At 36.4% G+C, this 16,958-nt stretch overlaps 1 pseudogene; it reads right to left on the bottom strand.

The window, feature by feature from the left end:
• The window catches only part of LOC122324362, a 55,051-nt pseudogene extending 38,521 nt beyond the window's left edge, over window positions 1-16,530 (bottom strand).
• Between the last annotated feature and the right edge of the window lie 428 nt (window positions 16,531-16,958).

Here is a 16,958-nt window from a genome sequence, read left to right as displayed (position 1 = left end):
TTTTATAGGTAAATAACTAGAGTAAAGCATGGTAAATGATACTTGATTATTTGCAGTAGTGTATCTATGCTTATGATAATATACTAAAATAATGATAAATACCAGTTTGCGTTATCAAGTAGCATAACATTCAGAGCAACATGGCACCGGAAGTTCTGCACATTTAAGTTACAAATGGCTGTACCTGCTTTTTCAGTTTTTTTGCACAGACATGGTTTCCATATAGATGTCAGGACCATGGGGAATTAGTTGCACTGATTGCAATTTTCTTTTCCGATTTTCAGTTTTTTTTGGAAGTGCGACCTGCTGATACAGATTTTTGCTGATTCCGATTTTCTTTCTAAGACCTATAAATCGACAGCATATGCAAAGTAAATTCTATGCAAATTTCAATGGAAAACGTATTTACATAATAAAAGAAATTAAACATTACAATTCCCCCAACATGGACTAAGTTACAGATTTTCTTTAATTTAAACACCTCTCAAAATGAAGTGCTCTGTGACTGGAAGGAGGAAGAAATAATTGTATGTTACAAAACAGATGTCATTTCCCACTATTTTTATGTTACTTTTCCCCATACCTTATTAAAGGGTAATCTTTCACATTAAATTTGTACTTTGGTTCAATTAATTCAGCATAATAAAGAAACTAGAGTTGTTACCTTTCAAATGAAATTAGTATTAAACTATCTTTCCACTGCAGGAAACACAGAAGCTGCATCTGAAGTTGCATTAGATGCATTTACAAAAAGTTTGACGAAGACGAATTGCCATAATTTCAAATGCATAAATAATTTTATAAGATTAATTTTACATATTTTTAAACATACAAGTAAATATTGAAAAAACATTGCATCTAAATATTTTATCCTTCAATTCCTATGGTATTAGAAAGAAAGCATGCATTTGTTTATTTTGCCTCCAACCGGGAGCCAAAAAAAAAAACTAAAAATGTATTAAAACTTTTAGAAAACTTCACTCACATGTCAAATTCATTTTCCTTGAGAATTTCTTTGAATCTCTTCATGAAGATTTTTTCACTCTCTGCAAATTCTAGAAAGCCTCGATCTGAAACAATAGCCATTGTGCAACATGGTAAATAATGTTAAATAGTGGTGCTGCTGCTGCAAAAAGAAAAAAATGTTTCCATACAAAATCTTTTCTCACCTTGTGATTCAGGCATGTCTATATGAGAACTTTGACCTCTCTCCTGTCGTCGCTGTTTCTCATCATCCCAGATGGCCTGAAGACCAGGGTTTCTCCCAATCTGATCTGGAAAATGGAAAAAAAAAAAAATTTACGACAACTATTTCAAAGAGACTTGTGTGCGCGCAGTTGATTCCAACAAAGTTCAAAACAAAATGCTTACCATATTGCTTTTCTATCAAGGAAAACATGACAAATTGTGTAACCGAGTAGTCAACTAGTCAAAAATAAATAAATAAATACTATTCAATGTGCTTTGCCTTGTACAGTAACCCTTTAGGGTTACAATTTATATATACACACAACATATCTTTGAAAACAGGGTGCCCTGTTAAGCAGATAATAGGTTGATATAAATGTATTTGTTTAAATTATTTAAATGCATATTTGCTGAATGCTGACACCAAACGAGAAAATATTCAAATGGTTTTTTTTTTTCTATTTCTAATAATATTGAAGCAATCATTATAATTTTTCTGTAAACATTTTAATTACTTTAAGTGTTCTACCTGATTATTAGATATACTTCTATCAGTATTAGACAGAACTGAATGATGGCGGCAAACAAGAGAAAGAATGTGAGCACTGGGTGCTCAGGTGCTTCCTTTCTCAACAACGTCAAAATGAAAGTCCAACCTCAAACATATTGGGCAAAAAAATAAAAATAAATGTATCTGCTGATGCTAATATTTGAAAATTGGTCAACCACTACTTTAAACGGACTCTACTTTTAAATTTTTACCACCTTTTCATTAACTACATTATTAATAATTATTCCTTAAAATTCCTTAAACTGTATATATAACCAATTAACAATTCCTTTTCTATGATTAAATAATAATAATGTTAAAGTGTTATAGTGACAATGAAAAACCAACTGTTTATATACACAGTCAGAATTGTTGGTACCCATAGTAAATATGATCAAAGGCAGCTGTAAATATTTTTGTAAATATGAATGAGAATATACTTCAGAGATATTTTAGTCAAAAATATCTACGGTACCAATAATTGTGTATACTGTGTATTTGAGAAAAAAAACATTATTTCCACAATTTTCAGTTGTTTTAGTGCAATGAAAAGTTAGGTTTGTGAGGGGGTTTTTTAAAGATTAAAAGGTTTAATAATGCAGGTTTATTTTCACAGGGTTTTATTATATTTACCAAAAGTACCAAATATTTTCACCTTGTGTGTATAAGCCTATTAATATATTAACAAATTTAGAGAATGCAACACATAAATTATAAACCACTTTATTAGCGTATACAAGTGTCACTCGCTATAGAGAGATTCTCACTATTAACTAGTCGCTTATTAGCACACATATTACTTGTATGTTGGCTGTATGGCCATGTATTTTGTATGGCCATATTTTAAATGCCTTCATTGTGCAATCATGGTTGTTATTACCCAATGTAGACAGGGGTTTGCTCATACACACACACACAAAAAAACAAAATCAACCAATCCTTACTCTCAATCTCTAGGCGGTTGAGAACATCAGCAGCCACGGCATCAACCTCCAGCTCACACACACTCATCCGTTCCACCTCCTCTAAAATAAGAGAACTGCAAAACATACCACAAATGAAATAAAATGCCAAACAATGCTGGTGTGTATTGAAGAGCAGTAAAAACACAGACTCACCTCGGTATGTTGTCATACTCCCAGCGCACTGCGTCTCTCAGTCTGCCTTCACTGAGTTTAGACTGAGTTTTTGGGCTGAAGCTACTACCCCCCCTATTTGACAAATGCTCTCCTACTGCAAAAACAGAAACCAGTACACTTTTCAATTTGGCACTTCTGTACATATTTACAGACCCTGTTGTTTTAAAAATTTCCCAGTCTACTGTTATGCTTCAAGCATTAAAATGCATGTACCTTTCATTAACTATACAATAGGTAAATCCACTTTACCAGCCACTAGCCAAATGCACCACCTAATTACTCTTCAAGAGTGATGCTATAGAACTACAGCAAAACTGAAGTTTAACTTCTGTGACTTTGTAATGTTGTGCAAAACATATGTTTATAATTTGCATTTGTTTAAGCCTTGCAGTCTTAAAATTAAGAAAAGAACTGGAAGAAAAGATGTATCGTGATGGGTTACGACATGATGGTGTGACAAATTTGGTCTGTGGAATTACTAGAAATTTTCAAATTCAATGTCGCAGTAGAAATTTTTTTGTCCAATTCCAAAAATCAACAATAATATAATACCAATAATACAGCATTTTGGAGGTCTTAACTAATTTATGAAAACTTTGCTCATTGTGACTCAAGTTGCTAGCATGGGTCGTTATTATGAAAAATTACTTGTATTGCAAAGTAAGATTTTGGTTATATCACCCATCCCTATTTAAGACTACTTCTTGTGTGCATATGTGTTACCTGTTGCATGGTTTATTCGAAACTTAACAGCAGCAAGACTGATCATGTTCATGCCGTAGAGGTTGTAATCGATAAAGAGCTGCAGCAGGAATGGAATGTGAGCTTCATGGGGCTGAAAACTCTTATTCATTACAGCTCCACCCTGCAGGAGTTCACTCACCCTACAAAAAAAAAAAAAAAAAAAAAGAACACACACATACAATCAGCAACACCTATCACATCCTGATGTAGTACTCTTCAAGCCACCACACACAGACTTTTCTTAGTTGCAACAATGTGCTGTCCTTAAAGAAATAATTCACCCAAAAGTTTAAATGACCCTTATTTTCTCACCCCAAGGCCATCCTAGGTGTATATGACTTTTCTCTTTCAGATGAACACAGTTGGATATATCTGCAAGCACTGTGAAGGAAAAACTAACCTATACACATCAAAAAAAAGTTAAAAAGCCCTCGTAGTTTTAAAATTGTAACATAAATAACTCGTTGGCTGAGAACTGAGGTCCGACTTCTTGACAGATTTCTGGGTCGATATATGGACGACAACTTAAGGTTGCGTCATACATCAAATCATACATACATCAGCCAAGAAGTCGGAAAATAACATGATTCGGTTATATATGTTGTCATTTTAAAACCTATCGATCTGCTTCAGAGGATGTGTGATGACCCCAAAGGCATATCATATCATATTAGTTTCATATCGCATTACTTGCAGATATATCCAATTTACAAAGCTTAAAATAATGGTCGCTATCCATGAACATTACCAATCTTGGAAGATCCAGGATACATTTAAAAAAAAAAATTGTGTTTGTCTGAAAAAGAAAACCATATGCACCTACGATAGCTTTGGTGAGAATAGAATAAATGGTGCACTAAAATTTGTTTTTGTAACCAAATTGTTATCCTTAGAATTATAAAAACATGAGCCAGAAGTAAAGCACTTGTTGTTTTGGAGTTTTATGCCTTTATTTTGAATAGGATAGTAAGTTGACAGAAAGTGAAGTGGGAGTGAGAGAAAAGGATCAGGAAGGGTCTGTGAGCTGGAACTGGAACTCAGGACACCTGGGGCACCGGTGCTACATCTCGGCACACTGTCCATGAAGTACCAATACTTTAACATCCCTGCACACACTCTCACAGTATGTATGCAGTTACAGACACATTTATTCATAAAAAAAGAAACAATTACCAGATTGCTAGGACTCACCTTTTGACCATCTGTGGGTTGTATAGGTAAATCTTCATAAAGGTTTTTTCCTTCATATGGTATCCATAGAAAGGCCTAAGAAGAGATAAGAGGGTCAGATCTATGTCCAAATGTTTTAAGGAGAGATCAAATTTGTGTCTTTGCACTAGGGTAGCACAGACAAGTTCATTTAATGTGGCACCAAATAACATGGTTTAACTAACTGTGGATAGTGTGATTTCTTGTAACGCTTGTTCTATACTACTATGTGCTATAGTGGCTGAAGAAAAAGAAAAATTATTGTATACAATCTGTGTCCCCAGTGTTATTGCAAATGATTAATTTTGTAAAACATTACTTGTATAATAGCCAAATAGTTGAAATATATGAAAACGAAACCATTTAAACTGACAAAATCACATTAAAGTCAGCATGACATGGAAGTTGAAAGTCTCTTCTTTACTATTGTGACATATCCAAATGGTATTTGATTATATGTCCATCAGGAACTGACTGGATTGTTGTCGTTTGCTATTGCTGCAATCAGTGACAGACTACTAGAAGCAACACATCAGAGAAGAGACATCATTGTACCAGTGAGGCAAATGTTATTTTTATGTTTATTTTGATTTAATGATGATTTGAGAGACATGTCAACTGTACTTTACAAGTACAAGTACAAATATCATAGCTTTTTTTAAATACTATTCATTTAGATAACCTAACCAATGAGAAAAATGAGAATAAAAAAAAAGGTGAATGGTTTCAATTGCTCTTCTTTTCATTCTTGACTGATTTGTCTCAAGTTTGTTTTGTTAGGTTCCTTCTCACTGCTTGTAGCATGGGGCAGTACCTTAAACCTAATAGGTTTCTCAGATATTCCAGCTCCTCCAGGATGAAAGTTAAAAATGCACAGATCAAATCTTAGCTCAATATAAAATGCCCATAAAGAATTGTTGTTCTTTATAGCCATTTTTTTTCTTTATAGGGAAAGTGGTTTCCTTTAATATAAAACCTTTAATTGCCTTTGTCAGATGTGTTTGCGCGTTTGGTAACATAACTACATACTAGCTCTGATCAAAACAAAAACAAAAAAATAAAATAAAATAATCTTGGAACTCATAACTAAAGTTCACGGTTATAAATTTGGAAGTTTAAAGGCTTTTATCTAATGACAATTCACTCTAAATTTAAATTTCCAATTCTCACAACACTGCCCTAACTTGTCTACACAGACAAGCAATGGCTGCTTCATTTTAAAGAAATGACTTTTGAGTTCTAACTAGATGCTCCAAAAATTCTTCCATTCAAGAATAATGGTGGCTAATGGGTGTGGGGAGGGGGTTGTAGTCTTTATGACTTTTCAATATGACTTTTCAGTTGTTAGAACTTAGACAAAGCATTAAACAGGTAACAGGCTTTAGCTTTCCAAATCAAGTCGAATCAATTGAATTTACTCAATGTGTAAAAACAAAGATGATCGAAGAAAGCGTAATTTTTTTTTTTACTTTAAACTTTTAAACTAAAGCGATACAAAACCAGATTTAACTTTGCATTAAAGCTGATCCTATAGAGCAATGGTTTCTCATTTATAATCCTTACGTAAAAAGGTTCTGCATATTCAGAGTCTCTCTTATTTAACACTCCTGATTCAGATATCCAAATCATTAGAAGAGAACTCATATGCAAACTGTTTTCGTATTGACATGATCCTGGATGTGTAAAATATGACTATAAATACATACAATTAAAATTAATGAACTCAGAATAGCCTTCCTAAAATATATTTGGGTCAGACATACTGACTAAATCTAAGTTAAAGAGCCATCTCTTCCAGCCAAGCATATATATATAGTATACTTTCTGTATAATATCATTATGATCACAAGATGTAATCACTGCTTAACATAGCATTATTTCAGTAAAGTGGACATAATGAATAAGCCACATGCATGATCTGTCTCAAAGCAGTATACTGCTGCCACAGGTCCTGATAGATAAGATACCTGACACATTCATCTCTGAATAACAGACCATTGAAAAAATGTGTTACACTACAAAGTGAATTCAATTTTTAAATGTAGAACTGTTTTGAAACCATTTGATATAATGGTAACACTACAGGTGCAAATAACTTAAAATGCTATATTCAAAACTGCATATTTCGATATATACTCTATATTAATATAATGCACTTTCTTTTTTCCCCTTTTCTTTAGTGTGTTATGTAGCTGTTTGTAACTTTACAGATCTTATACATGCACAGAGTTTTAAGTCTCTTTAAGGATTTACTCTAACAGAGAAGGTTTACATCACAATGTAGAAATTTTTGCATAAAGCTACCCAAATGTTCACACAAAAGGAGGCGTGGTTTCAGTAACACAGCAGTGTTGATGCAGTCATGTCAGGAAAGGCTGTGTGTTTTTGTGCAAAAGCAAAGCCCCTTATTTGGCATTCCGAAAGTAAATGCAGTTAGGAATAATTAAAATTATTACAACAAAACAAAACAGCACAACTCATTTTTATGGTCGACAGTTTTGTGAATAGCCTTTTGTGCACAGCCAACCTCCTCAGGTTGTGCACAAAGGCTATTTAAAAACAAAATGAGTCTAGTCCGACTTTGCTCTGACAATCTGGTGCTTCTGAAGTATGTTTTGTTATTAGTTTAAGTATTTGCCATTCACTGTTTAAATGCAGAGTTTTGTGTTTGTTTGTGTACGTGGGTAAAAGGGTTCCATCACAGTGGAGTCAGATTTCTTAATCTTACATAATATACTAGCATCACCACTGTATCCGTCATGTGATTCTGTTACTCTTTCAGGCTTAAAAGCGGACTTCCCAGCAAACACGTCTGTGTTTTTGTGGGCCGTGCGGGCCCACTTCAGGCTTTCTGTAGGACAGTGCAGGCAGGACAAACCCACACATGGGGCCCCAGATGAGCTAACCAATACAGGGCCTGTGTGGGTGTGGGCTTTCCCACACTAAACCCCCAAAGGTTCCTACGAGGAACAGGTTGCTGCATCTTTTGTCATGCAAGTACATTTAAATGTATTTTTAAATGCATGTTCATGCACCTAGTCATTAGTAATTTTTTAGTGTGCACTTTTTACTTGAGAAATAATTTAATGTTATTATTCTCTCTGCATCTCCACTATACATTTACTATTAACAAAAAAAGTTCTAGCGAAAAAATAATCAGGATAACACAAGCATAAGCTAAGAGCAAAGGTTAAATCCAGTTTTGTTTACAGTTTTATTAATATTTACATTTTAATAGCAATTTTCTTCATGTAGAAGAAGGGAACAAAAGGTAGCCAGACTTGGATGGTGGAAGGAGCAGAAGATCAGCGGAGCTATACTGGTGCCTCTTGGGAGATTGATTTGTCTAGAAATATCTATGTTCTGATGTAGTTATTAGTTAATGTTCTGTTTATAAAACTATACAGTAAATTCTTATGGTCGGTAGTTTGGGGTCAGAATTTTTTGCAAGATGGACCTTCTCTTTAGCAAGGGTGCATTACATTGATAAAAAGTGGCAGTAAAATCTTTTACATTGTTGCACAAAAATGCTATTTTAAACAAAATGCTGCTTTATTTAAAAGTATCCATTTTCTTCACATGGCCATTAATAAATAAAAGCATTTGAAATTCATGAAATTTATCAAATTTATTACTTATACTTTAAATACAGTATGTGCTGTTAGTCTGCATGTGCAATAATAAATGCAGTTTTTGTACCCAAACCTGCTCCACTGTACCCACAGCCAGCCCATAGCATACCCAAACCTACACCACTGCCATACCCAAACCTGCTCCACTGTACCGACAGTATACCGACATACCTAACCACAGCCAGCCCACAGTGTACCCGGCTGCTCCACTGTACCCACAGTATACCCAAACCTACCCACAGCCAGCCCACAGCACCCACACTATGGACATACCTGTGGGCATGTTATGGGCCCACAATTGGCCTGCTCACGCGTGCCCTGCATTCCACGCTAGTATTGGGGCCCACAGTGGGCCCTACAGGAGCATGATTGCTAGGTTTGAAAGCTCAAGCTTATGATAATTGTAAGGGCCAATCACAACGCACTGCATCAACTGGCAAAAGCAGATTGTGCTTGTCAGAAGAAGGGCTCCGTTACAGAAAACAACTTGTTTGAGAAAGGCTAGGCATAGAGGAACTACAATAATGTACACCAAATACACTAAATAATGATCTTTAAAATAGCATCATATGACCCTTTAAAGCCAGTGTGAACTAGGACGTTTGCAATCGATTTTACTTCTTTGTGATATACTTCAGAGAGAAACAGAATATTGAAGAGGGAAACGGAGGGCGCTACTTATTTATAGTAAAGTAGGTGTTTCATTCTGAAATGAACACTGATAGTTGGACAGGTGTAGTTGAGGATGTTAGATTCCTGCCCAGAGAAGGCCTGTTGAGGGGAGCGTTTTCAGATCTGGATTAAAAATTGCAAAGGCAAAAGAAATGATGGATTGACTTCCATGGATGAATTGTTCACAAGAAAAATAGCTATGTGAGCTAACAAAATATAGTTAATTTTATTTACTGACTTTCAATATTATTAAGTTGCACTGAGCAGTGTAAAGAGCATCAACTATAGAGGAAGTTTTGTACAACTTTGATTTAAAATAGAGAGCGCAGAGAGAGAAATTTGAGAGAGAGAGAGAGAGAGAGAGAGAGAGAGAGAGAGAGAGAGAGAAATTTGATTTAAATTATGATGCAGAAAACAAGAAATTTATATAAAATATACTAGTTAGAGGAACAGTGTGAAGCTCATTATTTAGTCACTATTTGCTTACATCGCACAGCATTCACTTTATCAAAAAAAAAAAAAAAAAAAAAAAAAAGCCTGAAAAACAAACCAAATTTCAACTGGTTTACTAAAGAATTCACTGTGAAATAAACTGAACAAACAATGCTCTGAAACATTAATATGGCTGAAAATAAACAGGCAACCTGTTGTAACATAAGATTTAAAAGGTAATGTTTTTAGCTCAGGTATCCTGTCCAGTATTTCTTCTGATTGAACACATTAAAGCCCTAGTGGGTGGGTCTAAGAGGCAGTAATGAAATGGGTGTTGATTTAAGCAGTTAGGCATGTGCAGACATAAATATCTATTATGTAATAAAAATCTTTAATTAGACAAAATTGGTGGGTGGTCCAAGAAAACGTGTGCACTTTGTGTGTCTTTTACACATACATGCCAGACACCAGAACCACTTTAAAGATGTGCTGCACATTGGGCGAGGGGTTTCCATGCTGACATTCAGGGCTCTGTCAATACTGTAGGCCACCTGCCGTGAGGTAACGATCTGCATCCTTTCCAAACCCATCATACGGCACATAGATGTATGAAACATACCATGCAGATGAAGACATGTCTTCTGGCCTAGAAACAAAAGTGAAACACAATCATCGTTAAACAAGTGAGAAACATTTTTAAATAAAAAGGTGCTTGATAAATATTTTGCACTTTCAGATAAGAGGGCTGTACTTATGCAGTTTGGTTTAACAGCAAAACACTCTCACTACAACAGGTATGATACATATCCCACAAATTACAAATGTTTCACATTTGTGCCCTATTGCATTTAAATTGGAAGAAACACCACATATAATAGATCAAGTATAGCAATTACACTGCAAGACTGAAAGTAGCAATTTGGCAAGTTAGGCTTAAATAAAACATGTCTGTTTAACAGTAAAAGACAACATTTTTTAATTAATGTGCATGAGTAGTCAAATATTGCAATAGTTAAACCTACACACCGTCACAAAAATAAACAAAATACAACACTGATACTGATCTGTGACACTGCAAAATTATCTTATGGCAAAGTCTTTATCTTTCATGGTAAACAAATATTGATACAAACTATTCTGTGATGTCAGGAGTAATAATATATTCTCTTAACAACAGAAGAGAAGCTCAAAAATGTAAAAAAAAAAAAATCTGAAATCAGATTATATACATACAAGAGAAAGCTCTTAAATACATTAATATGGGATAAAAAAGGGCATATTAGTGGATAATGAGTGTAGAAAGAGAAATAGTCAGAAGAGACAAAAATGAAGTCAGATGAAATAAGGCCCTAAAAACGTATTCATCAGTGGTTCTTTGAAGAACCTTTTAAAGGGGTTATCTGTAGTACCAGAAAAGGTGCTTTATATCACCAAGAAGAACCAAGAGTGCAAGCCTGGCAGTTAATTTGATAATATCTGTACGACAAAGCCTGAAAATAAAGAAGGCACTTGTATGCCCTGACAATGCTACTAATATGAAAACGCCTCTAGCAGAGAATGTCTTGCTTTTTTCCCCTTAAGAGCAAATTTCTTCCATTCTCTTCCTCAACATGGATCAAAATCCTCCATCTGAGTGACCTTGTTTTTTTTTTTGGAGGAAGTGACGATGAGCTGCAGAAAGCCAGAGGCTAGGCTTGCCCTATACAGCTTCTATCTCTTCTTTCAACTCTACAGGCTACAGAAGCTACCGCTGTTGGACAAATCAGTGCACCTCTGCCCACCCACTGCGATTGGCTGAAAAGCCAAGGAGTACAAAACGACCTCAGCCTTTGCTGGACAAGCCTATTCATCAGCGGGACAGGTAGTCTGCAGCTTGACTCAATTGCCGCTCTCCAGTTCTTTTAGAAGCGCCAGGAGCTGAGAAATTTGACTGACCTAGCTTTAAGGGCTACCAAAGGTAACAGGCCAAGTGATCGGTCACTCAATGGCGAGGCCTTTTGGTGCTAAAAAGATCCACTTATGGCTTCATTTCACAGTGATCAAGAATGCTGACAAGATCCTCTTTCTTGACACACCAATCTCTCTCCAAACGGGCTGTTTGTCCTTCTGTTGAGGGCTTTGTGTTTCACAGAGGCACAGAAAGGGTCTCAAGCCATGTAACACTTCCTGTCCAAGCACTCTGCTGCATCTGCTGCTGCCAGCCACCCTAAGCCAACACTAATTCAGCAGCCAAAGCCCACGCTTGCGCCGACTTCACCTCAACAGCAGCGAAATCAGAGGGTCATGCCACAAAGTCACCAACTCAGCTGGAATACGTTTCTCCTGATCGGAGGCCAAGAAGAGGAGGAGCAAAGTCTCACTGCAGTTGACCACCCCACAAACTGCCATGCCACAGAGTTTCATAAGGAAAGGGCTTTAACATTAATGAATAAATGTAAAATCTGGAAAAGTGGCTAAATCCATGAGCAGACACCAGGATTTTCCTGACTGCTGTATTGCAGGTTGTGCAACGGCGACTTTCGGTCCAGTCGGGTTTGAAAATAAATGCTGTAAGATCGAGTCAGACTGGTCTAATTTCATCGGTTCTCTCTCTGGTCGAAGTTTTATAAAAAAAAAAAATAAAAAAAAAAAAAAAAAAAAACACACACATACATATGTACAAGTATTTTAGTCAAGAGACTGCTTTACAGACATATTCAAGAACCATAAATAGATGAACACAAAGAGCAAAATCCACAGGGTAGAACAAGCTTCCTCAAATACATCCCAGCAACCTATGCGCAATGATAGTTGCTAGAAAAACCAGACCAGCCACAGCACTGTTCTAAAAGATTATAGAAGTACTAAATTAAATAGTCTTTTGTAACTTGCACTTGTGTTTTTCACTTGCTTTTCATACCTTGCAATTACTTTCAGTGCAGAGATGATGTGAAGCCATTTGGGCATTGTATTGAATGCCCTGAGAATCTACCAAGGAGCAACTTCTTCACTTTGTGATCGATATCATTGTTAGTAATAAATTAGCATTACCTTGATAAATAAAACTACCATAATATGTTTAGAGATTTAGGAAGTCAAACTGAAATCTTGGCTTTCTGAACATTATAGCTAGTATATTCTTATACTGAAATGTCTACCCAGACCAGAACTGACAGCCATTACTCAAACACAGGTCTAATTAGACTATATTATACAACCTAACTGACAATACTAGAGATGCAATGATTGCCCAGCCATGGACTAGAATTAACCGTTTTTTCCACATGATTGGCCAGTCAATCTGCCATTTCAGAGTTGTTCTGTTTTGACATCACACTTATGGCAACTTTAATAAAACTAGAATTGTCAATTAAATTACTTACATTTTAGACACAATACTGAAAGTAGTTGCCTAGTTGCACCCACAACTGTTTCTGGGGAACTACTATATTGGCAGAAGAATATTGTTCTTATTAATATAATATCTTTATCTGCCGCTTTATTTGGTGAAACCTTACTATGCATATAGGCTAGGCTTCACATTGTGCCTTAACAACGCCCTGTTATGAATTCACTGTAAACCAAGTTTTGTTTATAATTATTAATATTTATATAATGTAAAATAGTTTCAGTAATTCATGTTAAATACATATTTACATTTTACACTTGTTTTATGCACATAATTTTGCAAACAAATATAAATAAATTTTTGCAGTGACAATTTTTACTTTTCACACTTTACAAGTTACCTTTGGGAAATATTAATCAGGAAACATAGTATTAGCTTCTACTGCTATGGTAATGATACTCAGCTCTATATTTCTTCACGGCCCGGTGATACACACCAAATTGAAAACTAACAGAATGCATAGTCGATATATAAAAACTGGATGAGTAACTTCTTGAACGCTAAGTCAGAAAAAAAAACAAAAGATGCTAATAACTGGTCCAAAGATGCTAATAACTGGTCCCCACATATAACTCTAGAACACTTAATGGCTGCTCCGTTAATTCTTCATCAGTTAGGAGGCTAGGTGTGCTGTTTGATGGCAATCTTTCCTTTGAAAACCATGTTTCTAGCAAAAATATATCCAAAAATATTATTGGGTGGCTGTTCTAAACGCTTTGATAAACTTCCGCTGGTCCAAAAACACAGCAGCTAGAGGCCTTACTAGAACTAGGAAGTATTCCTATTATTCCACTTCGTATTTATTGTTGTCTTGTGTTTTGTTCTTTTTGCAGCTAGCTTGCACAGTTTGTTTTGCACTTTACTCCCTTGCTGTCTGCACTAGTCTGCACACTTAGCATGTGGCTAAGACACTGTTGTCTTAGCTCATTATGCAAGTTTTTTCTTGTGTGTGATGTGAGTCTATGCAGCACTAGGTCCTGGAAAACGTTGTCTCATTTCCCATGTGTGTGCAAAGATTGCAGACGATACCGCATGATGGGCCAGGATGCCAGGCTGTTTATCCCTTCTAACTGCCGGGCACGGACTCCACCCCTTACCTGGACCCTTCCCCTGGAACACTACCTGACCTGCACTCCACCTGCAGCACCATCGAGGACACCAGTTCCCCCGTTTAATTTGGAAACTCTTTCCCTGGACCCTTTATTTTGTATATTGTTGTTAATAAAAAGCCCCTCCGAGGCCTGACACCACACCCACTGTGTCTGTCGTTGGCTCCTCCCACCACAAATAAATTATATATATAAAAATAAAAAAAAGGCCAGACTGTAAAAAAAACAAAAAAACAAAACGCATGCAATAATGAAGAATGTAATATTGTATAGCTCCATCTGAAAGCAGGTGATGGAGATTAATAACTAATCAAAGAACCAGTTTTACTGACGAGATCCGTATGACTGTTGCATGCGATATCCTGCAGCACCTTCTCCAATTTTCGGAAAAAAAAAAAAAAATCTTAAAAAGGTCTTATGGGTTTGGAACCAAATTAGTATACAGATACATCTCAATTTTAATATCACAATTTTTAATTTATTTTTAATTAAAACTTACAGCTCATAAGTCAAAATTCAATTCCAAGTTTATTTTATCATAGAGTCAAAAGTCAAGTATCTCAAAATTCCAATATCTATGAGTTTCATTAAATGATACCTACAAAAGAAATTCCAGGTATCTCTTTTTCTGATGTCACAATAATGGTGAAACATGCTGACTTGGCAGTGGCCCAGGAGACAATCATTGACACCCACCACAAAGAGGTTAAATCACAGAAGGTCATTACTGAAAGGAGTGTCTTGTCACAGAGTGATTTATTAAATGCAAAGTTCACACTTTTCAAGCAACAGGGATGACCACGCCAGACATCTTAAGGAAAAGGATACCAAGACACTTTGAAACAGAAACAACACCAGAAGCATCTTAACTGGGCCTGGGAGAAATATATCTCGACTGTTACTCAGTGGTCCGATTTCATTTTAAAACTCAAGGTCTTGAATCAGGAGGAAGAATGCAGAGGCACAGAACCCAAGCTGCTTGAAGTTCAGTGTGAGGTTTCTGAAGTTGTTGGTGGTTAGGCAAGGTGACATCTGCTTATGTTTGTCCATTGTGTTTTATCAAGTCAAAGGTCATCAACGCAGCCTCTGTCTGGGTGATTTTGGAGAAAAAAATTAAATTAAAAATTAAAACACACCACAGTCCATGATGCTATTCCATCAGCACTTTAGCACCTGCCCACAGTGACAAGAACACTTCTAAGTGCTCTGCTGTCCATGATATTATGGTGCTTGACTGGTCCATGCGGAATCCATGGTATATTTTCAAGGGAAAGATGAGAAACAGTCAATCCAACAACACAAACACAAGGAAGGCTACATAGTGCCTCAGCATAGTCACAAACTGATCTCTTTCATGCCACTCCTCACTGATGCTGGAGTTTGTTCTAAAGGAGCCCAAACATTAAGTGCAGAATTAGCATAGTTGAAGAATTTGAACATATCTGCTTTGCAAATACTTTTTTTATTGATTTCAATGAAGTCAAAGGTGGCCAAAACAACCTAGTCTAGCCTATCAGGTTATGGCAGAGGAGCCTAACAATTCTACATGGACTGTACACCCTCTGTCTGTACACGTTTGAGTTTTGTTTGCATTTAATAATGCTCCCCAGCTAGACCTTTCAGTGAGCTTGTTAACTAGCAAGTCAGGCTTAATTTGGGTTAATCCTGTAGTGTGAACTAGGCTTAATTTGCCATTTTGTCTTAAACATGGCACTCATGTGTGAGGTGTGCTTTAAAAGACATGAGATTTGAACAGTAATGGTCATGGCCTTAACCCACCAGTTGGGATCATGTTAATTTCACTGTTTTTGTTGTTGTTTTTAAAACACTGATCATGTAACAATATAAATAAATACACAACATGAAGAGGGGTGGAGGGTGGGGGGAGTCCTAAGGCCTATAAAAAGAGGTTTCTGTTTTTTTCACCAAAATCACCACTACAGAACAATTACTCCCGCCCTCCTCTGCTCTTTTACTGTCTTTCTCCCTGCCACAACGAAAAGCCAGCCAGTGTTATAATCACATGATTATAAAATCAGACACACAAAGCTCGTCATAGACTTGATTTGTAGCTTTCGCCCTGTGCTAATACAACATAGGTCGGAGTAAACACGACCACATGGCGGTCAGACGTGTTGACAACATGGCGCAGGAGAAAACCACCCAAATACCAATAATAAATGCCAACTAGAAAAAGTGTTCCTTACACCTGATCACATGCACAAAACAACAGACCCATAAACTGCAAAACGTTATTACCGTGGACTCACATGTTAACAGTTAGGTGATGTTTTACACTGTATGAATATTTAAATGAATGCATGCATACCTGCTGGTGTGGCCTCAAAAATCCGCACTACGGCACTTTCTTGACATCGCTTTCTCTGAACTCAGAGTAACAGACGTCCAGCTCTTTGATCGGACTGCTCATATAATAATCCGCCGTGACGATGCGCACTGAAAACATGTTCAGGCCGGTTCTGCAGGGCAAGCATGAGATGATTTATGATACAAACAATAATAATAAAAGCGCAGGCAGCAGTCGAGCCTAACTTTCCTTTAAAGGCGAATCGATGTTTTGTATATCTGCAAAGAATTGCTTGGACCGTGGCGGCTTTAAGCAGCGCGTGATTTGCAGAAATATGGATCGCGATAATCATTCAATAATCCTATGCAGCAAGTGATTCCAAAAATCGCATCCATAATTCCTACGCGAACGGTTCAAATACAACATGTATTTCAGTTTAAAAGAAAATACTAATGTATAATGTCGCTACTGCAATACGATCTCGACGCTATTGAGCAATCCCTAATCATTGCCATCCTTCCATATCTACGCAGAGTGCACTGCAGCATTCCTCGCACCCAGCCGCTAGGTCAGCTAGTTCACTTCAC

The sequence above is a fragment of the Puntigrus tetrazona genome, chromosome 20, assembly GCF_018831695.1.
Source record: "Puntigrus tetrazona isolate hp1 chromosome 20, ASM1883169v1, whole genome shotgun sequence".
Lineage (NCBI taxonomy): Eukaryota > Metazoa > Chordata > Actinopteri > Cypriniformes > Cyprinidae > Puntigrus > Puntigrus tetrazona.
The sequence above is the reverse complement of the archived record's forward strand: the minus strand, read 5'-3'. Positions and strand labels throughout refer to the sequence as shown.